This window comes from Thamnophis elegans, chromosome 3 (genome assembly GCF_009769535.1).
Source record: "Thamnophis elegans isolate rThaEle1 chromosome 3, rThaEle1.pri, whole genome shotgun sequence".
Lineage (NCBI taxonomy): Eukaryota > Metazoa > Chordata > Lepidosauria > Squamata > Colubridae > Thamnophis > Thamnophis elegans.
In genome coordinates this window covers 102134580-102162207 of record NC_045543.1, presented here as the reverse complement: position 1 = coordinate 102162207, position 27628 = coordinate 102134580, and positions in this window count along the sequence as shown.

Below are 27628 nucleotides of genomic sequence, written 5' to 3'. Positions count from 1 at the left end.
GAACCTGTAGTAAAAAAAAATGAATCCCACCACTGGGACACAACTGGGTATGGTGGTGCAGGTAAAAGAGGGCAGAACTTCAATTGCATAATTGTGGCTGTTAGATTGACCTATTTGAGCTCCCTTTCATTGGATACTCCAAGGACTTTGTCTTGCAGATAAGAAAAAGTAACCTTAGCTTATTTGGCTAATTCCTGTTTTGTTTTTATTTGACAAAGTCCTTGTCAAATTATAGTTATTCTATAGAAGTTTTTCTATCATTAAATTGGACGATGATATGCAATACTGATAAAAGGGTTTCCTGGGCAACGATGGCTTCACTCTACAATATAAGTGAAATGCATATTTTTTTTGGGGGGGGGAGTCTTTTGCAATCTTAATCAGAATTATTGTAAATTAAAGCAGAAGGAAGAGGGGCAGAGGTCCATAGACACAGATAGAAAAGTGCTGGACATTAAGGACGTGGACAAGGCAAGAGGATGGGATGCACTCAAATCCTCAACATAGCAATAGACAGGCCAGCAAGCAGTGTTATCCCCAATCTCCAGGCAATAACAGGAGAAAATGAAAACCTCACTAGGAAATGTAAATTACGTATCCGTGAAACATGGTGGGATGAGAATCATAGCTGGAATGTAGAACTCAGATATTATTCTTTCAAAAGAAATAGATTCAGTAAAAAGAAAGTCCTTTGGCTTTCTAATCTTAATATGCATTTGCCCATTAAGTAATTCATATTTCAGAATGTAGAGGTTCCAAGCTTTTGGGGAAGATGAAAAGGAGTGTAAACAAAATAGTACGACTGGGAGAATTTACTGAAAGCAATATGTTTAAGCAAAGGATGTGAAATGTGTCTTCCTGCTCTCCATGATTTTAAAGAAGGATGCTATAATGGTAATGGAAGACTTCAGCTACCCTGAGATCTGCTGAAAAATTAACTCAGCTAAAAGGATTAGATCTAACAGACATCTGATCTCTCTTGGTGACAGTTTAATTTTTCAGAAGGTAGAACAAGAGGTCAGGCAGCCTTGACCTAATCCTGACCATCTAAGAGGAATTGATTGATGGACTAAAGTTGTCAGATGCCATGAAGGAAAGCAAGCTTATCTCGGGAAAAGTTCAAGATAACTAGGGGAGGAAATGTCGAGAAGTCAGTCATGACCTTTGGACTTCAGGAATACAGATTTTAATCAGGTAGATCAGATATTGGGAATGGGGGCAAACAAACATGTGATATTTTTAAGCAAAGGGTATGCTCAAAATCCTGAAGGATATTCAAGTTGAATATAATTGAGAGATCCTGAAAAATGAGATGCTAGATGTACAAATTCCATGAGAAGGAAATATGGGAAGAAATGTTAAGAGGCTGGTAAGGTCAGATAGAGAGCTCCCAGCCTTCAAGGGAGACCAAATTTGAAAGCCAAAGACACACAAGTGAATTCCACTTTACTATAAGGGTATAGTAACAGAATGTTGAAAGTCTGAATGTGCCTTTCCTTTTATCTTCATGAAAACTAGAGAGGGTCACACCTGAGGCACTTTCTCAAATTACATTTCTGCCTTGGATTCAGATATCTTCAGATTGTTGCCTCAATTGCAGTTCTTCCTCCTGTTCTTCAAGGTTATTCCTTCTTCCCATTACAAGAGTCACAGATAAGTTGAGAAGTAAAAAGGTGATATGCAGTATAAGAAATAGAAAGAGGAGCTAATAACAGAACTGCTAATTTTTAATGTCCAGAATGAGAGAAGGCTGGTGAAGAATGCAAAATGGGTTTGAGATTTATATCAAAAAACAGGAAGTGTTAAAAGGCCATTGGCTTGCTGAATGGGAAAGATTCACGCAGCTTCAGTCCTTCCTGTAAAGTCCTGCTTCTGGATAGGATAAATCAAATGTATAGACACAGGATTAAAAACACTACATGGCAAATATAAAAGAGGAAAAGTTTTTTTTACTGTTATGGTTATAGCCACTGTCTAGACTGTTTGACTCCACACTGCTCCCTGGATGTGTCTGGCAGTTCATCTGAATGCCTTATCTGATTTTATTCCGGTTTAAACAAATCCAGATTAAACACCCACTTTTCTGACTTGCTTTTCTAGTCCATATGGGAAGCCTTTTTTTCTCCCATTGGAGTACTATTTTAAAAATGACAAGGGCAAACAGAAGTACATTGTGAATTGCATAGCTCTTGCTCCAAAGCATGGGTGTCAAACTGAATTTCATTGAGGGCTGCATCAGGGCTGCGGTTGATCTTGGGCGAAGGGTGGGAGGGCGTGGCTGACTAAGTGTGCTCGACCAACTGGGTGGACTTGGCCAGCTTGATGCCACTCCCCAAACTGCTGGCATGTTTTATTTTTACACTTGGTAGGTCTGGCTGAAGCCATGCTGGCCCGATGTTTCCTCTTCGCATTGGTTAGACGGGGCTGAAGCAACGCAGGCAGAGGTAGGTTGCTCCCAGTTAGGCCTGGTTCGACTGAACAGATAGTGGAATTCATGCCTGGGTCGCAGAACTGGCAGTGACGCAGGCCTGCCACTTCCCTGAACCTGTTTCCTCGCTGCCGCTGGGCCGTCGCCATTCTGGTTTTTAGTGACTGTGTGTGCGCAGTTCACTGTAAATTGTTGTGCACATGGGCAAAGAACTATTTACATTGAATATCACACGCACACACTGTGAACTGGTGGCGAAACTAGCAGCAACCTGTTATGTCCCCGTTTTAAGAAAGTGTCCGCACACAGTCGTTCCTGATCGGCTGAGACGTGAAGCAAGAGCGGGAAGATTAGCACATAGCAATTAGCTGCTCCGTTGACAGCTCTGGGTATAAAAAGCTTATGGTATAATACAACCCACCCCTGGATGCAGGCCCAATGTTTCCTCTTCACATTGGGTAGACTGGGCCGAAGTGATGCAGGTTGGCCCCTTATATTTTCCAGATGGCCCTGTGGTCTGGATCTGACCACATGGTGGGCCAGATCTGGCCTGCAGGCCTTGAGTTTGACACCCCTGCTCCAAAGCCTCTCCAGTTTTTAATACTGAACAATCAGACAAAATCAGAGTGAGACCTAGGAGAATGCTTGCCTCTTCTCTCCTCCCCTCTAGGATCTCCTTGTTACCTTTATTTTGACAAAATTGATTTCTGAGCTTGATGATTATCTGATTTTTTAAAATAGCAAATCATTTAATGAAGATGGCATAAATCTATCCTGATTTTCCATTTTATACATATACATTATTGTATGCATATGTATATGTAGTATATAAAATCAGTGTAGGAGACTGGAAGATCATTCCACTTCCTCATTTTCTGGAAGGTGAAAAGGAAGATGAGTAATTGCAAGTCCATCATCTTTGGCTGAGTTCTTATATTAACTTAATCAGTGCCATGCGTTTGTGAAGTGTTTGTTTAGTTTCACCAATGTACAGGTCTTCCCACTTCTTACTGCGTTGCACAGCATGTACCACATTGCTCAGTTTGGGTGTTTTATCCTTGGGGTGGACAGGCTTCTGCCTTAATGTATTCTTGGGTTTAAAATGTACACTTATGTTGTGTTGGTTGAAAGTCCTCTGGAGCTTTTCAGATATTCTTGCAATGTATAGAATGATAACTGTTGCTTTATTTATTGTTCTCTCCTTTATCTGTTATGGAGGAGCACCTGCTGAATCATTCCCTGGATTTGATTTTTTTTAAAAAGCACTGAGCACTTCACAAACACATGGCACAACACAGGAGAACAAGCCAGGAGTAGGATTGAAAAATGTCAGCAACTAGTTCTTTGCCTGATTGCTCGGTGGGCGTGGTCATGATGGGTGTGGCCTAATTGGCCTCTTGCACTATGGCAGGGAGGCATTTTCACCCTCCCCAGGCTCTGGAGGCTTTCCTCAAGCCCCCAGGAAGGCAAAAACTACCTCCCCTGGGCTCCGGAGGCCATCCCAGAGCCTCTGCGTGGGCCCTGCATTTACCTGGCATGATGAACGGGCCACATGGGGACTTCTGGGAAGGGAAGGGCAGGGTGGGGCCAGCCTATCCTTGCAACTACAGGTTCTGTGAACCAGATATAAAATTAACATCTGATTAGCCCAAACTGGTCTAAACCAGCTGAATCCCACCCCTGGAACAAACCCATTAGGACAAGATTCAGTAGTCCATCTGTGTCTGAAAGGCAAAAGTTTACTCTTTTGAAGACAGCAAAGTCCATATTCTGGACAGAGAGAACCGTTGGTTTGAAAGAGGGGTCAAAGAGGTCATCTATATTAAAATTGAACAGCTTTCTCTCAACAGAGAGGGAGGAATATGATACCACCTATTCCCTATCTATAACACAGCTCTTTCAGCAGTCCCAAGAATATACCACATTCATTTGCACTCTGACTCAGGTGACTCACATGGTACAGATATGCTCCCAAGTATGCTCAACAACTCTCAAAGAGCCTAATGACCAATCTTCAAAGGGGTAACGACCAGATGACTGCTAAGAAATATAAATCTGTCTATTTCCCACCATTCAGCCAGAACTGAAGAAGCTTCTTGGATGAGAAGTAAAGTGTTTTCAAGGAAAAAAAAACCCAAGAAAGACCAGTTGCCTTTTGAAAAGCATTTTTATGACAACCATGGCCTGGATAATTGAGAATCTCCATAGACATTTAAGCTGACTTGTTTGCTGCAGTAGATTTTAACCTGATGGGTACTCTTTATTTCTAATAGATTTATGGATTAATGGTTTTTATGTTTTCAAATTGTATTATATATATTGTATATTTGCATGCTATTCATACTCTGAGCACAATTTGGAAATATAAACTCTCCCAGCTTAACTCCCAGTCACTCCATGGACCGATAGGAGTAAATGTAATGTTATATGATAAAGAGCTTGAGATATCATGGAAAGAAATACTGTCCAAGGGATAGTTGGAAAAGAATGGGTGTAACCCACAGCTGCATAATGGAGGGAGAAAGAGACTCAGAGGGGACTTCCCTAGTTCCTTGGGCTGTAAAGGAGACAACGGGATGTTTGTACTTTCAGACTTGCAATATTGATATTGCCCTTCCCAGGCCAGACAGGAAACATGACAAGCTACTTCATGGCAAGGCTTAATGAACAGAATCTTGAAATTATGAAATCTAGAAATTAAAGTACATTACAAGGAAGTCAATGAACATGCAATTATAAAGTTATATGTCTTTGTTTTGTTTTCAGTTATGCTGCACTGGATCAGACCTTGGCATATATTTTTGATTTAGTAGTAGGTGGCAAATTGTTCACTTGAAATTATATCCTACTATTCCAGCCAATTTACTGGCAACACTAAAGCATATCTTCTAATAGTATCGACCTCCATACTGTATCTTCCTTCCTTCCTTCCTTCCTTCCTTCCTTCCTTCCTTCCTTCCTTCCTTCCTTCCTTCCTCTTATAGTATTAGAAAAGTAAAACTAATGATGCTTAAAAATATTTGATATCATAACCTATTTGTTTAATATTAAAATATTAAGTTGACAAGAGTAAAGGATGAGGTAAAACCTCTACCCATTTAGATACTTTCAACCAGCCTGAATGATTCAACTTCTGCAAGGACAAAATAATGTGTCTTTAAGAATTTCTAAGTCATCTATATGAAATCTTCCCACAGCTCATACAATTATTAATTTCATTTTTAAAGCATGAAACTGAAATTTTCAATATTTATGTTCTGCACAATGTATCTTTACATTCATGTAAGCTCCCTTAATGCATTTTTAAATTTCTGTAGTAACATCAGCACGAGCTTGGCAGTAGCTTCAACCAGCTGATGCAACAGTGTGAAACTTCAAGCAATTAGCCAAATTGGGAGTAAGAATTTACAAGAAGCAACAAGTGATCTAAAGCTGCATTAATACTGCATGTGACCAGAAAAATTAAAAATAAATAAAATATTTATTTTAAAATATTTATTTCTAAATGTTATGCCTTAAAAAACATCTATATAATGTTCAGCTTTTTTAATATTGTCACTCATCATAGAGTCTCCTCCTAGTGTGGCATTCTTTTTCCTCTACCTGTCCTAACTGTAAGCCCTATCAATTGTAGAACCGACCAGCAACAGGGAGCCACAGCAGAGGGATGAAAGAGGCACATGCGGCTCAAGATCCACAGTTTGCTGACCTCTGGTGTAGGGAAAAGGGGTAGCAGCAATACTGAGTTGACTTTTCCAAGGAGCTTTGAGGAATGTATGGTGGGGTTATGGATGGAGAGATCAGAGACTCTTTCAGGAAATTAGTAAGCCTTCATCAAACACATTCCATTCTCACATACTGTATGCAAATATGTCCCATTACAACACTATCCTAAAAGTTTTTACTGAGTGGTAAGCTATTATACCATCAGTAGGTTTTTTTTTCTCCCTACCAACTTTGTTTAGGAGTGGAGCTTAAGGACTCCCTCATGTTTTGGTAATCAGATAATGTCCTTCTAATCATTTTTAAATGGCATGTCTTTATGTTGTCACCTTTGTGTCATGCACAATCCATAGATGACGAAAGTTGATTACATATTTCCAGTTTTAAAGTAGTATTTTCCATTTTCTGCTACAATTCTTCTGTAGAAACAATCTGTGAGGAAGTGATGGCTGAGGTGGTCAAGAGCTGGGTAGGTGGCCACTTTTGGGCTCCTATGGGCATGTCCCTCCTCTTCCAACTTTAGACACCTTTTCCAGGACTTCCATTTGCAATAAGAGTTAAAAGACTCAGACTGGGCTCTTTTCCCATTGTATGCCAGGTGTCTGACTGCACCAAACAGCTCAGTGAAAATGAAAATATGGTGGTTAATCAGTCAGTTCTTGCTCCCATTTCTCTTGTCATTCAATCTCACTTCTGGTAGCCTGGATATCCTTTTTTTGCTTTACTGGGAGTTTGCCAAATTGAATAAATTGAATAAATAAAGCCTGATGGGTACTTTGCCCATGCCCTGTACCAAATCAATTGAAAAATGCAATTCCACATGTTTTGCATTTGCAAGGTAACTTTTGATATACAGCAGGAAATTGCCTATTTATTGCTTTAAAGACACCTTTAAAATAAGGCTGGAGACACTGAGTGAATACCTTTAATCTTCAGTATAAGAAAGTGAAGTTGCATCTTTATAAGATTTAAGAATTTAAAATAAACACCAGAAAGAAAGTCAAGTTTTGAGGTACAAAAAGTTTAAATGAATTAAGAGCTCAGAAAACATTGGGATATTGAACTCTTGAGTATTAAGTCTTTGAAGTTAATTTTAAATAATCAATGCTTTCTTGTGGGAAAGAAAAAACGTTTTTTTATAAGACAAGCAACTTATAATGGCATGCAGAACATTTTTTGAGGAACTGCATTGCGGCTTTTTGTGTTATGTTTTCTTGAAAACAGTCTGTTTCTAGAAGATGTTACAGAAAAAAGATGTGCAACAAATCCATCTAAAAACAATGTGAATGAGAATTTGAACAAGAATTTGCCATTAGACATTAAAAAAATAGATGAGGAATTAAGAATTAAGGAAATATAATGATAATTCCCGGGAACAATCAGAATAATTTCCTTTACTGCACTCACAAAAGTTTTTAAAGAATAAATTCAAAACAAGAATAATCAATAATCTGAATGGATTGAAGACCAAAATTGGTTTATGTCAAAGGAACACAAAGTTGGTTAATTTAATCAGGGTTAAAATGAGGACATGTTATTCTGAGAGGTTCTTTTTGGATTTTCTGACATCTGGATTGGAAAAACGTTCTGTATTAGATTTGTTTTCAGTTAACATGGTTTTCCCCTCTACAGTTACTTTATGAATCCTAATCTGATAACATTTAAATTGGCTTTATATCTGTCCTTTAAGTTGAAAAATGTTTGTGAGCATGTTCTCTTTAAAGGCTAAATTATCCTTCTTTGTCATGTTAAATTTTAATGTTCATACTACAATATGGGAACTACTTATGCCTTCTAAATGTGGATTTGCTTATATGAGTTGAGATATGGAATATTTATAACGAGACATACAGTTATTTGGTGTGGTTCTCTTTGGACTTTTTGATATCTAGAATGGAAAAATGTTATGTATTGGATTTTAAACTTTTTCTTACAGTTACCTTATGTATTTTAATCTGAAAGGATTTAAACTGACTTTGTACTTAATTGTCTTTCAACTTAAAGTAAAAGATCTTTGTGAGATTGTTCTCTTTAAAGGCGAGATGTCATGTTAAACTTTAGTCTTTTGTTCACACTAGGATCTCCGAACCACTTTATGCCTTTTAAATGTGTTTTTTTTAGCTAAAAGTAATATGTGCAATATTTAATTTTATATATGCTAACTAATGTTATTTTAGCACTCTTTGGGGGCTTTTTGCTGATACCGGATTGGAGCAGATGTTATTGTATTTGCCTTGAGTCAAGAAATGACTTATGGGTGAAGAACTTTATATCTGTTAAATAAGAGGAGGCAAAGAGATAGCGAAATTGTTTATGCTTGTGCTGAGATGGAAATTTGCTTTTTTATTTGTTTGTCTTTTTTATTTGTATTCTTTTGTATTTGCTTTTCTGCAAGTTTCTATTTTTCTCTTTTAGTTTATATTAACTTTTACTAATGTAATTAAAATTTTAATAAAATTATTTTAAAAAAATAAGGAGTAGAAAGTGGCAGAAGATTCCTCTTTCTTCTTATGTTACAGTCTGGTGAAGGCAGGGGATAAAAGATAGAACTGACAGCTGAACTGTCTTCTACTCAAGCAACCTTTGGATAGATCCCCAAACATTAAAACTATCCCTTATGATTTCATCAGAATTTGGAGGAAACTGTGAAGAGAGCATACCATCCCACCACTGTGAGAAACATCAGATGTTACAAGTAACAAGAGATAGCTATAATTAAGTCAGCAGCACTGCATGAGCACAAAATTACATGCTGCTATTTATAACAACTATTGTCCCATGAACACACTAAAAACTCTAGGGGTTAGTGGAAATAAGCAATATTATTCAGGAAAATGTCATTTTAATTCTCTAAAAGGAAATGACAACTCCAAAGAGAAACTAGCAAGCCTTCTCCGAGAATTAAGTTTTTAACAGTGAAAACGAGAGCGTAACAAGTTGTATACAAATGATGTAGATACTCAGTGTATTGTCTCAAATAATGAAAGAGAAGATTCTGAAATAAATACAGGGACATTGGAATGTACAGTTTTTAATTCATTACACTTCAAAAAAAATATCAACAAATAGAGGATTTTTTACTCATGGGATACTAGGACACGATCAAGAATTTATGCCAGCAGCTGCATTCATGTTCTGAAAATTCATAACAAAAGCTTAGTAGTTGTACAGAAGTCTCAGTTTTCCTTTCACATTGTACTTTTTATAGCAATCAATGCATGAAGTCTTCTGTGGCCTTGTTCCAAGGGAGCCATTTACTGACTGAAGCTCGCAAGGCACTGATCCACCTGGAAAAAAGGAGAAGTCAAAGCTGATCATTAACTGTATGGAATTTATCTAACTGCAAATTAAAACAAACGTAATTACAACATAGTAAATGACATATCAAACATACCTTTAAAAAAAACCTGCATCACCAAGAACAGGAGCTCCCACTCTTGGCAACTTTAAGATGTGTGGACTTAAGTTCTCTAGCCATGAATTCTGGGAGTTGAAGTCCACACATCTTAAATTGCCAAGATTGGGAATTTGTGACCTAGAATGTCAAAATGCATCATATCCATTTGTTACCATCACACTTCATTCTTTGGATCAGTTTACAGAAAGTAGCTAACCTTTGCAAAGATTGCACAAGTTGCAATATTTTTACATACTGGTACTACAGATATGTGCATTACCTTGAAATACATAAGCATTAATACATTCAAACCAAGAGATGAAAAAATCCTCCTGCTCTTTCACAGAACTGGCTGTACCTTAGCTTGTTTAAATGATTATTCACTTGACTAAATACTTTAAAAAAATCATCTGAGTTGATGGGTTAAATTCAGATTAAGTCAAGCTTAGTATAAACCCATTTAAATCCACAATATGTAAATTATTTTAATTGGGTCTATGCCAACTAAATATGGCTAAAGCTGGATTCAGTTGACTGTGTGAAAGACTTCTCAAGGGTATAGCTATCTATATCATGAGACACACATCCCTTTTAAAGATTAATAAAGCTTTAGGTTTATTATGCCAGCCTTTGCTATCACAATAACTCCAAAATCCCTACTAGCATTGATTGAAGGGAACTGAAATCTAACACTTGTGAAAAATACCAAGTCTTCTCTATACAGGATATTTTATGAAAGCATTAAAGGAAGAGGTGAAATTCAGCAGGTACTGACAGGTTCTGGATAACTAGTAGTGGGAATTTGGAGTAGTTCAGAGAGAACTGGCAAATACCACCTCTGGCTGGCCCCAGAGTAGTGTGGGAATGAACATTTTGCAGTATTCTTCCCCTGGAGTGGAGAGGGAATGGGGATTTTGCAGTATCCTTTTCCTGGAGTGGGGATGGAATGGAGATTTTGCAGCATCCTTCCCCTGCCATGCCCACCAAGCCACGCCCACAGAACCGGTAGTAAAACTTTTTGAATTTCATCACTGATAAAAGGGCAAGATAATGTTTTGGGGTTCAGTGAACAGAGGAATATTACAAACTGGGCTTGGTTTTCTTATAGTTTGGCTTAGTTTTCATGACTCAAACAGGACAGACTCTGTCCTTAAGTCATTTCTGAGTACATATGAGAGACAAAAGAAATTTGGGGGCAGGGTGTCACATTGTCACTTAGATCTAAGGTTGTCCAGCCTGGCTTAAGAATTTCTCCAGGAAAACTTAGGTCATAATTAGTTCATTAATCTTTAATACCTTGTAGGATCATTGTTTTGAAGAACGGATCTAATCATTTGCAGATCTCCTAGCATTTCTATGAATGTATCCTAGACTACTTAATATTTGAAAGGCATCTTTTGTTTTTCCCCCCACAAAGAGCTTACATTTCTTTCATTTGTTCTTGGACTTGATCCAAAGTTACCATTTACCCAGGCAGAACTTTAAAGGAAGACTGTGCTGTGGAACTATTAAATTACATTTTGTCAGCAGATTTGACTGCACTCTCTTAGCGCTTCTACTTGATTTTTCAATGCTAAATGTTAGATTAAAGTACAAGGGTAATAGTAACTCAATTAGAGCTATTGTATAGAGTAACTTGCTGAATTTATTTGCAATTGGATATCACATAAGATATTTCTTTGCATTGCACAACATGAAGGGTACTCCTAATATTTGTTTATAGATATGTAAGTTTATATATAGAGAAAGATTTTTAAAACCCATTTTATATAAATTCATAAAATCTGTCAGTTGTGGATAATTCAATGAAGTGAGTTGCAGCCCATGACAACTACAAAAATTATCTTTAAAGACCAACATATTTTTATTTGAAAACAATTGGAGCATCCTTTAAAATAATTAGGCTTTTCCATAATTTATCCCTGCTTCCATATTTGTAAGAGATATATAGTAATAGTATTCATACTTTGAGAGCCAATTTGGTGTAGTAGTCAACGCACCAGGCTAGAAACCGGAAGACTGTAGCTTTTAGTTCTGCCTTAGGTATAAGCTGAGTGACCTTGGGCCAATCCTTATATACAGTGGTGAAATTCATTTTTTTTTACTATTGGTTCTGTGGGCGTGGCTTGGTGGATGTGACAGAGGAAGGATACTGCAAAATCCCCATTCCCTCTCCATTCCTGGGGAAGGATATCGCAAAATCTCTATTCCCACCTCACTCTGGGGCCAGGCAGAGGTGGTATTTTTTGGTTCTCCGAACTACTCAAAATTTCCGCTACCGGTTCTCCAGAACCTGCAAGAAGCTGCTGAATTTCACCTCTGTGTATATAAATAAAATAAAACAATTAAAGGAAATGTTTCCAAATCATTTTGAACTTCTGTGTAATTTTTTCTGCACATACAGTAAAGTATAAACAGGCAACTAGAAATATACTAGAGGAAAAAAAATAAGTACCGTATTTATCGGCGTATAACACGCACCGGCGTATAACACGCACCCCCCATTTTAACACAAAAATTTGAGTAAAATTTTTTTTCATTAAAAATAAATGACTTGGAAGCTCGGAACTTAATGTTGGATTAAAATTTATAACATTAGAACATGAATTATAACATTAACTCCTCTTAAAAGGCAAATATGAAATGAAAAAACACCTCTTTGAGCAAAAAAACTTAATCAGAATCACTGCTTTTGGAAAACCAAAACCTCTTCCTCATCTTCACTCTCTCCCTCTTTTTTCCCTTCCTTCCCCCTTCCTCTTGCCTATCAACTTCATCCTCTTTGTCTTTCTGCTCTTTCCCTCTCTTCCCCTTTTCTTCCTACCTCCTTCCTTCTCCCTCCCTTCTTCTTTTTCTTCCTTTCTTCTTCCATCTTCCTCCTTCTCCTTCCATTCTTTCTCCTTCCATCCATCTTTTCTCCTTCCATCTTCTCCCCCCCTCCCTTCTTCTTTTCCTCCCCCCTCCCTCCTTCCTTCCTCTCCTTCCCTTTCTCACACACAGGAAGGGGAGGGGGGCTATCTAGTCGCTTTCACAGCATAATTTCTTTATCTAACTTTTAAAAAACAGTGTGCAAATCAAACGAGATTTTCGTAACCTGCGAAGCACCAAGTTATATTATGTTGTTACAAATTCGCAGCTACTCCATTCTTTCTGATAGGGAACTACATTTCCCAAGATGCCTCAGGTCCTCAAAGCGCTGAACGCAGCTTTGCAATTGACTCCAGCGAGGCCTGGCAGCCGCCGGCTGGGGTGGTTGTCAGGGCGATGCGGAGCGGACGCGCCGTTTGTTACTGCTTCCAGCAATCAAGACGGAGAAGGGAAGCGACTGAAACGGACGCTGGCCTCGCTCTCCTGCTGCGGCTTCTGTTTCAGTAGGGAAGAAAACTTCCTTTCGCTTCCCGAATTTGACTGGGTCCCGGGGCTTCTGCCGGGCGGCAGAAGCCCGGGAAGCGAAAGGAAGTTTTCTTCCCTATTGAAACAGAAGCCGCAGCAGGAGAGCAGGGCTGCTGCCGGCCGTTTCACCTTGCGCAGCGAATTTGACTGGGTCCCGGGCTTCTGCCACCCGGAGTATCGGCGTATAACACGCAGGCAGGGTTTAAGCTTGCAATTTTAGTTTTAAAACTGCGTGTTATACGCCGATAAATACGGTAAATAGTTGGAAAAAAGATGAAATGATTTACCGTTGGTTTTCATTAACACTTTCGGCACATAAGTAGAAAGTAGTAAACTCTTCTGAAGGTGGCTTTACTTCAATCACAGATCTTCTGGAACCAAGGCTTTGTTCACTCACAGTGTAGCCCTGCAAATAAATTCCCCCTAAAAAATAAATAAGATAATAAATAAATGGCAAGAAATACTGGAAAAATTCCAAAAGAAGTGATGGGAAAGACTCCCACTCATACTTTAAAAGACTATTAACAGGGGTGGGATTCTACCAGTTTGGACTGGTTTGGGCAAACAGGTAGCTCCTAAGATCAGCTGGGAGAGAACCGGTTCTCTCCCATGAGCAAGTGAGCCCGCCTGTCCATGTTCTTTACGTGGATTGCTGTACCTCGACTGTTTTCCTTCCCAAGCAGTAATCCGGAAGGTAAGCCTTCTCTAAACTGTGCACATACATGCAGTGCTCAGCGCACTCTCAGTGCAAGCTCAGCAAACCAGTTGTTAAACCGGTAGGATCCCACACCTGGCTATTAAGACTACCAGTTAATTCAGACTATTATATTTGGATTATGAAAAGTCTGAACACCAATCTGGGAAAGGACTGTTGAATTAAGAGTTTCATGCTGACTTGCAGACAATTGCTTCATAAGATACAGATAGCTGCAGAATTCAGCAATTCTGAATTTTAGTATTTTAAAGCAGGATTGCTCTGTCTGAAGACTAGCATATAACTAGGAGTCACTCTATCTCAAGAGACGGTTTCATCAGTATGAGGAAAATGAACATATGAATCTGGGCTTTGAGGAGATATGAAAGAAAAATCTGGAAAAAAATTATAAAATATATAAACATGACTAACTTAAGCTACATTTATTTATTTATTTAAACATTTAATTTTTCTGACTAGTCACTCAGCCACGAATCTCTGGGCAGCTTATGAAAGTTAAAACAACAAAGTCACAATCATGACCACAGAGATAACTGCCCTCTTGAAGCCCATGAGATGATTTGCGTAACAGATAGGACCCAAAGCACACCACAGTTCTAGGGGATCCCACAAGCCAGGGCCCTTGGCTCTGATTGCTACCTTCTGCCAAAACTGACTGATAAATGCAACACAAAAATGGGTTTTCTGCCTGGAAGACATGTATGTATGTATGTATGTATGTATGTATGTATGTATGTAGATAGATGATAGAGAGATAAAGAGATAGAGAGATAGATAAGATATACTTTAAAGTCACATCGATTCCCAAAAACTTGGGTATGGCTAGCTGATGAGAGCTAAATAGCTTGAAATAGATCTATACTAGTCTCCCTTTATTTATTTATCAGCATAAATATAACATATATATATATATATATATATATATATATATATATATATATATATATATATATATATAAAATCTCACACATATATATATATATGTGTGTGTGTTTGTGTACACAGACACACATACACACACACACATTGAAATAGTACAGAGAAAACAATAATGAAAGAGAAAAATAAGAGAAAAGGTGCAATAATATGTGTGTGTGTGTGTGTGTGTGTGTGTGTGTGTGTGTGTGTGTGTGTTCTAAGTCATGTGGTTATGGCCATCATCTACACATCTACATTTATACTCTATATTTCACCAAAATCTTTTTTCGGCTCTAATATACTCAGATGCTAAATAGAAGGCTGTCCTCACACATTTAGCATATGGAAGATGCAATCAGCTGTCCCATTCGCTATAATCATTTCTAAATATGTATGTTATAAAACTACCTTACATATTTTAAGAAGGATAGAAAATAAATCAGTGGGAGAAGGTCATTGCTTTTTCTAGCACAATTCAAAAGGCTATGGAAGTTTATATAAGATTAGAATTATAATATTACCATTAACACAATATTACAAGATATTGTAAACTATTTCATGTAACTCAGGGGGAAACAAACTATTTCTTTAAAGAGAAAAAAGGATGCAAGACAGAAAGGCAGAGCCACCTACCAACAGCATGTGTGGAACGTATGCTAGCATAAAAATATAAACAGCCATCTTTCAAAATGCAATAATGTTGAACCCATATATTCTTGGTTTTGTCCAGCTGGTGGAGGAGCCCCAAGCACTCTGGGTTTTTGATAGCAAGTGGTGGAAGGCTTGTATTGTGCATGGTGACATCTTCCCACACATGGTTCTGTATGTTAACATTAGAAAATAAGTCAATTTTTCCCTCTTGTACAGAAAACATCTCTACATGTATTTAAAAGTGGACCAATCAAATATTTGTTCAGTATGCAACAAATACCTTTCGTTTTTAAGGCTAAACGTCTGTCATATCCAATTTGTGTTCTTCTATCACAAGAACTTCTACTACATTCAATTCTTAAACATCATTACATTTGCTATAAGTGACCATTTCATGACGTCAAGAAGTGATTATTTGATATATTGAGAAATACATCTAATGGTAGTAGAAATTTTGCTTAATTAGTGAAATGAAAGTATTTCTTAATCCAACTGATAATTATTAAATGAGGTAATTAAAATGTAACCTCAGAAACTATTTTTAGGCATCAACATTCATTCTGGAGCATGCTTATAAATCAATTTCATGACATCTAAGTCTCTTGAAAAAAATCATGCATCATAAATTCCTGTGGATTGCAGCTGATAAAGCAGCTCTAATCCATGACATTTTATTGCACATAAGTTTCCAAGTTTTTAAAATGTCACAGAAGTTTGAAAAGTTTCTAAGGGGCAGCTCTGTCATGGACACAGTTAGATGATTGAGCATCCAGTTGCAGTTATTTCTCACTGTCAAGGATGAGCCATGTTATTATACTGACTCATGTTTCAACCCTGAGCTGAAATACTCACAAACCATTTTCATTTATTATGGTTTGTTGCAGTGTCAGCCAGATATTCAGACTAGATTTGGCATTTTTATCCACCTTTCAATTCTTCCCAAGGATCTGAAGATATGCAGATGTTTACGTTACAAATATCGTTCAGGATGTAAGCTGTTCTGGTAAAGCTGCCTTTTGCAATTTGCTGATGGTGATTTTGTTAATGCCAATGGTGTTCAAATGGCTCAAATCTCATTGTGTTGGGATTTCACCCACGGAGTTTATTACCATCGGTATTACCTTTGCTTTGTTCTGCCACAGTTGTTCTATTTCTATTTGAAGCTCTTTGTATTTTGTTTTCTTTTCCTTTTATATTATTACTCTTTTTTCCAGACAGAAAATAAGTGATAAGCTACTTCTGAGAGAGAGTGTAATTTTTATTGGCACATTTAAGGGATCACCGATTACTGTACGAAACAAGAATGCATAAAAGGCTTTGAACCAATTTAATGTAACAGTTAAGTTATCAAGTTAGAAACCAGGAGACTGCGTTTTAGTCTTGCCTTAGGCCAGAAAGACCTAGGTTAACTTTGAGGCAATCACTCTTTCTTAGCCCACAGCTTCAGGTTTCGAAAACAAGCTGGTCAATCAATTCTTGTTGCAATCAATGGATCAATACACAATTAATAAAAAAGAGGGGGGCTGAATGTGTGGGAAAACACTAGGAAGAAAACAAAATGGCTATAATAAGGCCATTAATTCCAGAAGTTTATTTTTTATTGCATTTACTGGCCATCCCTCTTCAGATACTCTGGGAAGCTTATGAGTATGTATGTGTGTATGTGTTTGTATACAGTACATGCTAGGCGTGGGTTCCTGAACCGGTTAGTACCAGTTTGCTGCGCGCGCGCCAGCTGTACATTGCTTGCGCATGCACATTTGATTAAAAATTGCTCTGCATATGTGCAGAACCATGCAGCAATGGCAGAAGACACCGGAGAACCAGTTCAGGGGCATATCAGGCCTGGGTCACTGCCGATTTCGTGACCCAGGCCTGAATTCTACTACCGGTTCAGCTGAACTGGGCCGAACTGGCAACAACCCACCTCTGGTACATGCATACATACAAACACACAAACACACAGAGTGAATTAGTGAGAATGTCAAACCCTGAAGATGTCACATATGAGGAGTCGTACAGCATCTCTCCATACTAATCAACACTAATTGAAATCAAACAAAGAATGGAGGAGAACCACTGTAAAACAATGCCTCTCGCCCCAATCCCAGATGCTGATCTAAAAGAATATAGTGATTGATCGTAATGAAAATTGCAAAAAAATCAAGGCACATGTGGATGCATGGATCAGCCCATCCCATCTCCATCACAGATCCTACTTCCTTCCAGTCTTAATAATAAAAGGTTGGAGACCAGACAATAGTTGTTCAGAATTGTTGGGACTGGGTTTTTGAGGAGAGTGTGGACTAGAATTTCTTCAAAACCAATGGTGCCATCTTCTCAAAAAAGCTGTCACCTTTCTATAAACTCAATTACAGGTCACTTCCCAGGTGACTATCCAGGAGGACGTGATCTAGCAAGTACATGTGTCAAGGTAACAGATTCAAGAACAGATTGAAGACCTCTGTCCATTTCCCAGGAGCACAGAATAAAACACATTTGAGATAACCCCACAAGGCTTTTGCCCCAGACCCTTCAACTGGAACTGACCAGTTGGACTCCAATACTGAGTGGGTCTGAGCAAGTTTATTTGTAAAATATCCAGAATATTCCTCATAAGAGTCCTAGAGATGATACTACGGCCTGTCATTCCTCATCAACACCTGAGTTGTTATAAGAGTCTGCCAGGCAGGGTACTAGCAAACACAATAAGGATGGAGAAATGAGAACATTTAAACATCTTTATAACTACACATGCTTGCTTGGATTCATTCTTAGTCTTCCTCCATCCAGGCATCTCTTTATATACTTTATTTCTTGAGTTCTTCAAAAAAACAAAAACAAGACGTATCCCAATATTGGCACACTGTGAGAAGCTGTGTAGGGGCAATCTGATCTAAGGCCCCAGCATCATACACATTTCAGGATGCCATCTCAGCCAAACAGCCCACCAGACCCTCAGGGAAAAGCTCAAATTCTTTCTGGAATCCTATTGTATCAGAACTCTGCGCCTTGCAGTGTGGGTGGCACCAGTGAAGCCAAAAAGTAATCGGAAAGTGATCTGATCTTGACAATGGATTGATGACTATGTTTTCCAAACCTACGTCATGTAAACTGCCCCAAGACAAAAACTTGCTTTAGTGTGCAACCTTTAGTATGCTTGGGACCTGATGACTTGAACAGGTCCATAGTTGACATGGAAACAATGACCTACTAAGCTACTCCAAACTCAATGTCACTGGGCAGCAAATTGAAATTTCCAAGTATTGCAAGGCTAAGGGTTTCAACATCAACCCAGCAATGGAACAAGAAGCTCAGGCAGGAAAGATACTGTGCAGCAGAGAAGATAGTACAACAGCAACAGACTTCTTCAGGTAGTCCCTCATTTGGTTATCTTCAGGGCAGATCCTCTGAGGGTCAACATAAAACCAAAGTATTTCAATGATACAAACCAGGTCAGCTCTATCATCCATTATCAAATCATGTATAAGGACAGCTTTATTACAGAGTGACCTGGCATTCAACAGCCAGAATCATAGCCAGTTGTAATGTGGCTTTTAGAGGAGTTCCTATGTTGGACATTGGGATTGTAATTCAAACAGTGAGCCTGGCATCTTTAAAAGTGGTCGACCCCCAGCATCCCTTCATATCTGCCCTGAGGTTCCAGTTTCCCCTAACCTGTACATCAAACAATAAATTTACTTTTAGTATTTTAAAAATCATATTACCTGATGAATAGGATGTGCAGCTTTTTCCATGATATCTACCCACCTTTGGGAAAAAATACAAAAAAGTATAGTTTTGTCTGGAAGAAAAGAATTATGCATTGACTAACTGCAGTTGAAAGGCTTATGCAAGAAAAGATTGAAGCCCCTTGAGCTGCGCCCATTTGATATTTCTCCACTTGTTTAGTCCAAAAAATGGATGGTAACTCACTGGCACACCTAGTTCCTTCTCTGAGTTTTGAATTTAGCATACACATTTGCTCAAGTGAGTGAGTTTGATGTGGTGGTTAAGGCATATAACTAGAATCTGGGAGACTGTGAGTTCAAGCCATCCCATCCCTTGCCCCTGATATGAAGCTAACTGGATAAATTTGGGTCAATCACTGGCAGGCAATTCTATAAAGTAAGCAATGGCCAACCATTTCCAAAAATATTGACAAGGTAACTGCAAGAACTAACTGCAAGAACCGCTTTGGTCGCATTGACCGATGATCTCTGGAGAGCCAGAGATGGAGGCCATGCATCCATCCTGGTTCTCCTTGACCTCTCAGCGGCTTTCGATACCATCGACCATGGTATCCTTCTGCGACGACTGCGGGAGGTGGGGGTGGGCGGCACTGTTTTGCAGTGGTTCTCCTCCTACCTCTCGGACAGGTCGCAGTCGGTGTTGGTGGGGGGGCAGAGATCGTCCCCGAGGCCCCTAACTTATGGGGTGCCGCAGGGATCGGTCTTATCCCCCCTACTATTCAACATATACATGAAACCGCTGGGCGAGATCATTCGGAGGCACGGGATAAAATACCACCAATATGCGGACGATACACAGTTGTATCTGTCCGCCACGTGCCAACTCAATGAAGCGGTGGACGTGATGAACCGGGGTCTTGAGGCTGTTAAAGACTGGATGAGAGCTAACAAACTGGTACTCAACCCGGACAAGACCGAGTGGCTGTTGTGTTTTCCTCCCAACAATTTGGCCGATGTTCCATCACTCAGGCTGGGGGGTCAAAATTTATACCCCTCAGACAGGGTCCGCAACTTGGGAGTCCTCCTGGACCCACAGCTGAGTTTTGACCATCACTTGTCAGCTGTGACCAGGGGGGCATTTGCCCAGGTTCGCCTGGTGCGCCAGTTGCGGCCCTACCTGAACCGGGAGGCCCTCACAACAGTCACTCGAGCCCTTGTGATCTCTAGGCTGGAATACTGCAACGTGCTCTACATGGGGCTGCCCTTGAAGAGCATCCGGTGACTACAGCTAGTCCAGAACGCAGCCGCGCGAGTGATTGTGGGCGCACCACGGTTCGCCCACATAACACCGATCCTCCGTGAGCTGCGCTGGCTACCTGTTGGTCTCCGGGTGCACTTCAAGGTCCTACTTACCATTCATAAAGCGCTCCATGGTAGTGGATCTGGCTATTTGAGAGACCGCCTTCTGCCAATTACCTTCCTTCGTCCCATCAGATCGCATAGAGTAGGCCTCCTCCGAATTCCATCCGCCAGTCAGTGCCGACTGGCGACTACGCGGAGGAGAGCCTTCTCAGTTGCAGCTCCGACGCTATGGAACAATCTCCCCGTGGAGATCCGCACCCTCACCACCATCCAGGCCTTCCGCACAGCCCTCAAGATCTGGCTATCCCGTCAGGCCTGGGGATAAGACTTTACTCTCGCCCCTCCCGAATGTTGAATGAATGTTGTGTTTTTACCGTTAATTAATTTTACTCACATTTTCTTTTTGTGTTTTGTTCTGCACTCCCCTCCCTTATTATTGTAAGCCGCCCTGAGTCCCCTCAGGGAAAAGGGCGGCCTATAAATGTTTAATAAAACCTAAAATAAATAAAAACTAAACCAAGTAGTTACCATGAGTCAACATTGACTCAAAGCACCAAGCAAACAAACAAACCCCCATTGTGCGCAAGTAGAGCAGTTAAAGTTATCTAGATCAGGTAATAAAACAAATCTGTTTTGTTAAGAAACCTGTTTTGAGGTAAAGCTTGCCTCCTCATAGTGAGGGTGTGGAGAGGAGAAGGAAGAATATTTTGTTCTTTCAGTAGGTAGAAGGCTGAAGACAGAGCCTAAAAGTAACAATCTTTCAGTCAGACAAACGCAGTGTACAGGTAGTCCTCAATTTGCAACTGCCTTGTTTAATAATTGTTTGCAATAAGGATAATGATTAAAAAGTAACTTTACGACCATCTTCACATTGCAAAGCAAAAGAAAGGTGAAGTTCATAGCCACAATTACAGTTTCACTTAGAAACCACTTCATTTAACCACCCAGTTACTGGTTTTGGTTCTGGTTACTAAATGAGGGCTATCTGTAGAGACAGAGTGGAATAAAATGAACATTCCTTGCTATTAACTTGATCATCAGTACTGCTAGTGGTCAGTAACAGGGATGGTGCTTCTGTGTGTGTGTGTGTGCCTGTGTGTGTGTGTTAGTATAGAGGAAAGCCTTACATCCTTCTTGTGCTTCTGAACTTTCAATAGAGCTCTTGTTGGTCACATGAAAAAAAAAAAAGAATCTTGGACCAGATATAACTCTGATGTGATCTGACAGAACTGCTACATTAAAGAAAAAAGAGAAATGATTCCAAGCGCCCCCCCCCCCAAAAAAAAATACCCCACCACCCTACTGGGAATAACAAAATGCTAACAGAGACAATCCTTGCCAGAGAAAGAGAGAACTGTAATTAAGTCTGAGTGCCATATGTTAGTTCTCCCTCCCTTCCACAACAGGCTGATGAATATTCCTCTTACATAACTTAATAAATGCAACACACACAAAAAGAGAAAACGTGCTAATTTAGTGAGTGGAATGTACCTCTTCATTTCTTGGGCTGATGTAGCGCGGAAATAAAAAACCCTGTTTCCAGCCCGGGGAACACATTTAAATGCAAAAGGCTTGCCTAGGCTATTATCCATGCCAATTTCAGCACCTTCAACCTTTGTTACTTCCAGTGGTCTGCATTTTCCTTCGTCCTACAACAAAACCAACACATTCAAGCTTGAAGAGTGCTTATGATGCAACTTTAATTGCCAGAGGATGAAAGGCAAAGTCTTGCTTATGTAGCAAGACTTGTTTATCTAATCCTAATTTAGACAAATTGTGAAATACTTATACTTCTGTCTCAATATTCTATATTTTCTAATAGCACAGCTTGGAAAGATGAGGCCAATTCCTCGGGCCATATTCCTTCACTTTCATTATCAGTGCCATGATAATATTTTTAAAGTTTACAGACTATGTTGGATGACAATGGGCCACATAATGTTGCCTTGTGATCAAAAATAAATATTTTCAGTCTAGTTGGACAACAGTAATTTGATTTTATAATTGACAGGTTATTGCAATATATTTGTAAATCAATTGTGGTCCCCAAATAAAGTCAGAAAATAGAGTTTAATAAGGAACTAGTCCAATATGGAGTCGAAATTGAATAGGATTTAAATTTGATAGACCAGGGGTATCAGATCCTGTTCCTCCTCCCTTATTAAGCAAACCAATCTCCTACAATTGAATTTAAGAAGAGTGATGAGGAGAAAAAATTCCTTCAAAATGTTACGCAGGTTCTGTTTCATGAGCAATCAATTTTTCTTTCTCAATCTTGGTCATTTTACATGCTGGTGTTTATTTAATCGAAGAGGTAGCAGGAACAAACATAATTCAAAACTTTTGCCATCAAATATATATTTTTATAATTGAGAGAAAGGGAGGGATCTCAAATTGAATAGTATTATAGTCAGCATTCATAACATTTTTAAATAAACTTTTGTTCTGACAAATGCCCTGGCTTCCAATTTGCTTCTGGATACAATTCAAGATGCTATATTACTTATAAATATATGGCATGGAACCAGAGTATTTATATGGCTTCTTTTTAGCTGTAGGAAAGTGTTTTTTTTTTAAATAAAGACACTACATCTGGGTTGACTAAATTAAGACAACCATTTGATGACAGCAAAGCATTAGAATTTGTTTTTTTAGAAACATTGCTCTAGTTATTTTCCTCTAGGGGTTCTGTAAGACTAAATTGCAATTCAAGGTTCATTGATCAAACATTATCACACGGATTTAGCAAAGTACTGTGAAAACTGTACATAGTATAGTATTTCACATTTTATAAATACAGAATAAAATTTGAGTACAATGTGTATGTTTTACTTTATTGAATTTTAGTTTACTGTTTTGTTCCAACTTCATTTCTAGTCCACAGTCCCTTGAAACCATTTGAAAATTGGCCATGTGTTCATGTTCAATTCTCTAACTTTTGAACACTGTGTATGTGCATCACTATCAGCCAATCAGTGTTTCTTTCAGCTGACCAATTGGCTACTGCAGCACTTAATAAAAATATATTGAGATTGCTATTTTAAACTGGTGACATTGCATAAATATATATTGGTCCAGAAATGCTTCTGGAGCAAAGCAAATATAGAAAGGCTTTAGAATGGCTCTTAGTCTATTCAAGTTGGCTTAATTTTATTTAGTACTGATAGAAAATATGGTAAGTTAATTGTATTTGTTTGTGTGTATGTCTGTAAACATATAATTTGTGCAAAAGTGTCCAGTTGTAAAAAGTTCACTTTCAGATTTTGATGAAGTTTCTGATAAATTATAATTTATATTCAATAATTATTGAATTTGATGTACAGCTTTCCTACGTAAAAACTAAAGAGTTAATATTTTATTAAAAATTTTGGCTAGAGAAATTCTTAGAAAACAGTTCACTTCAAATGCTTAGGCATTTATATACACAGACACACATACAAATCTTGTGGTTAATTCTAGCCAGATAACTGTAGTTTTAGAAGGCATTTTATTTATATATTATTATATTTAGCTAAAATAAAACTGGACAGCTGTGATTTCATCAATGTGAAGGGTTTTATTTGATGCTTGCACAGTACATTTCTTCTTTAAAAAAAAAATCCAGAGGATAAGCAGCACATTTTTATTATGATGCTATGAAAAGGGATTTTATTTGCCTAGAACCCAATGAGGCTATTATATTCTTTTAAAAAAGAAAACTATCTCACGTTATTTAGCTTTATTTGTTGAAACACAAATGTAAACCAACGGTGAAATAAAAATGAAGAGAAATGGCCAATAACTTAAAAGCAGGATGAAAACAAAAAAAAAAGCTTCTGTTTTAAATGCCAGAGGTCCTCTATTTAATTCTTTACATCTCTAGATACTAATCTGATTCTCTGAAGAGTCACAAGTCCTACTTACAAAATGCAAGTGTTGCCATCTTACAATGTAGGTGCCTGATTCATATGGAAATCATAAAACGTGCAACTCAAATACCAAGATTTATTTTTCTATGAACATAAGTTATTTGAATAATGCTGCCTGGGGTGGTGGATGTGCTTTATCAAATCACTTACATAGTAAGTTATGCTTTTTTAAAAATGACATTGGAACAGAGATTTTCCTGATCAACGTCTAGGCCAGCATTTATCAATCTTGGCAGCTTAGAGATGGCTGGACTCCAATTTCCAGAATTCTCCAGCCAGCTTGAAGTCCACCCATCTAAAAAGCTGCTAAGGTTGAGATATACTGTTCTATAGAATTGAAAATTAAAGGAGCCCATTATATTTCGTAATATTAAAGCAGTTTCACATTTTCCGGGAATTAATCACGGGAGATTAAGATATTAAGAGGCCTCTGTGCATCAGCTGGCTAGAGAATAGAGTCCCCTGAGATTAGTATGAGGTACATTTCAACAAGATTTCTCAGGATTGCACTATAAATGACTGTAAAGAAAAATCCAAAGGGCCTACTGAAAGTATAATAGCTTAGAAACAAAGTACTTGATCATGGATGGCTGATTAAGAGATAGTCAGGTGCAGCCTCTCCAACTCAGATGGTCTCTTGAAGTTTAGGCTCCAGTTCTCAGAATTGTCAGTAATGGTTACATTAGCTAAGTAATTATGGGAGGGAAAGGCCTTAGCTCTGGAGGACCCTCAAGCTGAGGAAGTCAGTTCAAGTGGCAGAACAGAGGAGGAAGGGTTATAGTGGCAGATTCTACCTTTACTATCTATCCAGTCTGGATGGAAACCAGTGTGCAAAGATGAGGAAGAGTGACTTATTTAGCTTTCCCATGAAAGTTCATCTGGAGATTCTGTTATTGGGAAACAAAGTGTTGAAAACAACAACAGTTTGCCAGACTATATGGGCCAAATTTGTTTTCAGCAACAAAAAATGTCAAGGATTGTTTCTATTTAATTTATATAAACAAAACAAAACTAAGCTAAGCTAAACTAAGCTAAACTAAGCCAAGCCAAGCCAAGCCAAGCCAAGCCAAACCAAACCAAACCAAACCAAACCAAACCAAACCAAACCCTTCTGCTTCCAATTGAATATTTTGCTATAGCAAAACATTTTGCTGTATGCAAAACATATAGCATTTGTATTATATTTTTCTGTAGGTCATCTTCATGTTGGGATTAATTTGTTACAGTTATTAGTACTACATGCTGTGTTTCATGATCTCAGCAGAATTTAGTTGCTTCAAGAAGAGGAGAATGCAGAAATGCAAGTGGTTGATGGTGGGATTCTTGGTGTTCCTTTTTAATATTTCAAAACATATAAATGTTCAGAAAAATCTGTGCGAGTTGAGAGAAGCTGGGCTTCTGCTTAGCTTTCATGAATAAGCAGAGATGGGCATCTATTCTTAATGCAGACATGGGCATCTATTCTTAATTACAATGATTAATATATGAATGTACATCATGATATAGAGTAGTGTGGTGGCCTAGAGGTGGAGCTCTCGCCTTACGATGTGAGTTCAATCCTGGGTAGAGGCAGATATTTCTTTCTCTGGGCACACTGAGAATATATGTGCTGGGGGAAAAAAACCCTCTGCATTGGTGACAGGAAGGGCATCTGGCCAGTAAACACTCAGCTCCATTCAGTTGCCCAGTCTCCATTACGTAAGGAATTATGGAGTCGTTAAAAGAGGATGATGATGATGTTCATATAACAGTGCCCGCTCATTTGGGATATAAAATCGTTTCTTTAATACTTGTAATGTTTCGGATACTCAGGGACTTGAAATGAATGGGACCAACTGTCTTTGAGAAAAGAGTGACATTCCAATCTATTATTTCATATATCTGTTTGCTTTCGAAGCCAAACATTCAAAAGGTACATTGTGGCTTCCACCAATTAAAAAAAAATAATAATTTCCTAATAAGACAAAGGAGAAGGATTGAGGGAGGGAAGGATCATGGCAACTGGAAAATACATTGTGATTTACACTTCTGTGGATTACAGCCCAGATAGACTCTGGGAGATTAATTAGCAAATCTATTGATAGGCAGTGGCCATTTCAGAAGCTTTGTAAATGAAATAGATAGTAGGATGCTTGTAAAGAATAGATGCCTCTCTGCCTGTGGCGGATAAAGCTCTTTGTCAGAATGTAATGCAAATGTACATTGTACCTCTTGGAGCAACAGCATGGACCAAAATCTATTTATAGTTAAGCCTTCTTTAAGGAAAAGCACTTAGCAATGAATATAGCGGCTTGAAGGAAGAAGGGCATGGGTGGAATAATGTGAAAGGATTATACACAATAAGGCAGTATTATCTCCTCTGGTTTCCCCTGAACATAAAAAATAAAAAGGGTTGCATTGCATTGGTAATTTATTCAATATGATTGGGAAATGGCACATGAAATAGATTAGAATTGGACAATGTTCTCTGATTTCTTTGTAATTTACCCACCAGATGTTTACACTGACAATTCTCACCAGGCGAGATGCTATGTTGGGTGGGAATGTTTTATGCTGGATGTACTATAGATATATAGATGTATGGAAAATTTTGGAACTGGCAGATGATTCCCCTTTTCATTCAGTTAAGCGTGAACCAAGTAAACACACAAAAAAGAATTACCAAAGGATCCACTTCGCTGTCATCTTGAATATTTGGATGCTGATCTAAAAGTGATGTGTTTATGTGCATGCGGAAAAGAAATTTAGAAAAGCATCTAGAATAGTGGCCTCCAAACTTTTGGGGACCAAGGACCGGTTCTGTGGAGAAGAGTTTTTCTGTGGATCGTGGGGGTGGGGGGTTGGAGTAGGCAGGAGATAGTTTCGCATGCTGCCTGCATCCTGTGGGTTGGGCTTCACTTGTTTGTGCGGCCTGGTTTTTGTCATGCTGGGGCAGTGGTGGGTTTCAAAAATTTTTTGAACCTGTGGGTGTGGTCTCCTTTGTCGGAGTGGCTTGCCGACCATGTGTTTTCTTTCTTTCTTTCTTTCTTTCTTTCTTTCTTTCTTTCTTTCTTTCTTTCTTTCTCTCTCTCTCTCTCTCTCTCTCTCTCTCTTTCTCTCTCTTTCCTTCCTTTTGTCTCTCTGTCCCTTTTTCCTTTTTTCTTTCATCTCTCTCACTTTTTCTTTCTTTTTTTCTTTATTTCTTTCTTCCTTTCTTTTTCTTTCTCTTTCTCTCTCTGTGTGAGTCTGTGTGTGTGTGTGCACGTGTGTCAGTGGTGGGTTTCAAAAAAATTTGGAACCTCTTCTGTAGGTGTGGCCTGCTTTCTGATGGAACCTCTTCTAACCATTCGGTAGATTTGACGAACCGGTTCTACCGAACTGGTGCGAACTGGTAGGAACCCACCTCTGGGCTGGGGCTGATGTCAGTGCACTGACCGGTGGTTGGAGATGCCTGATCTAGAA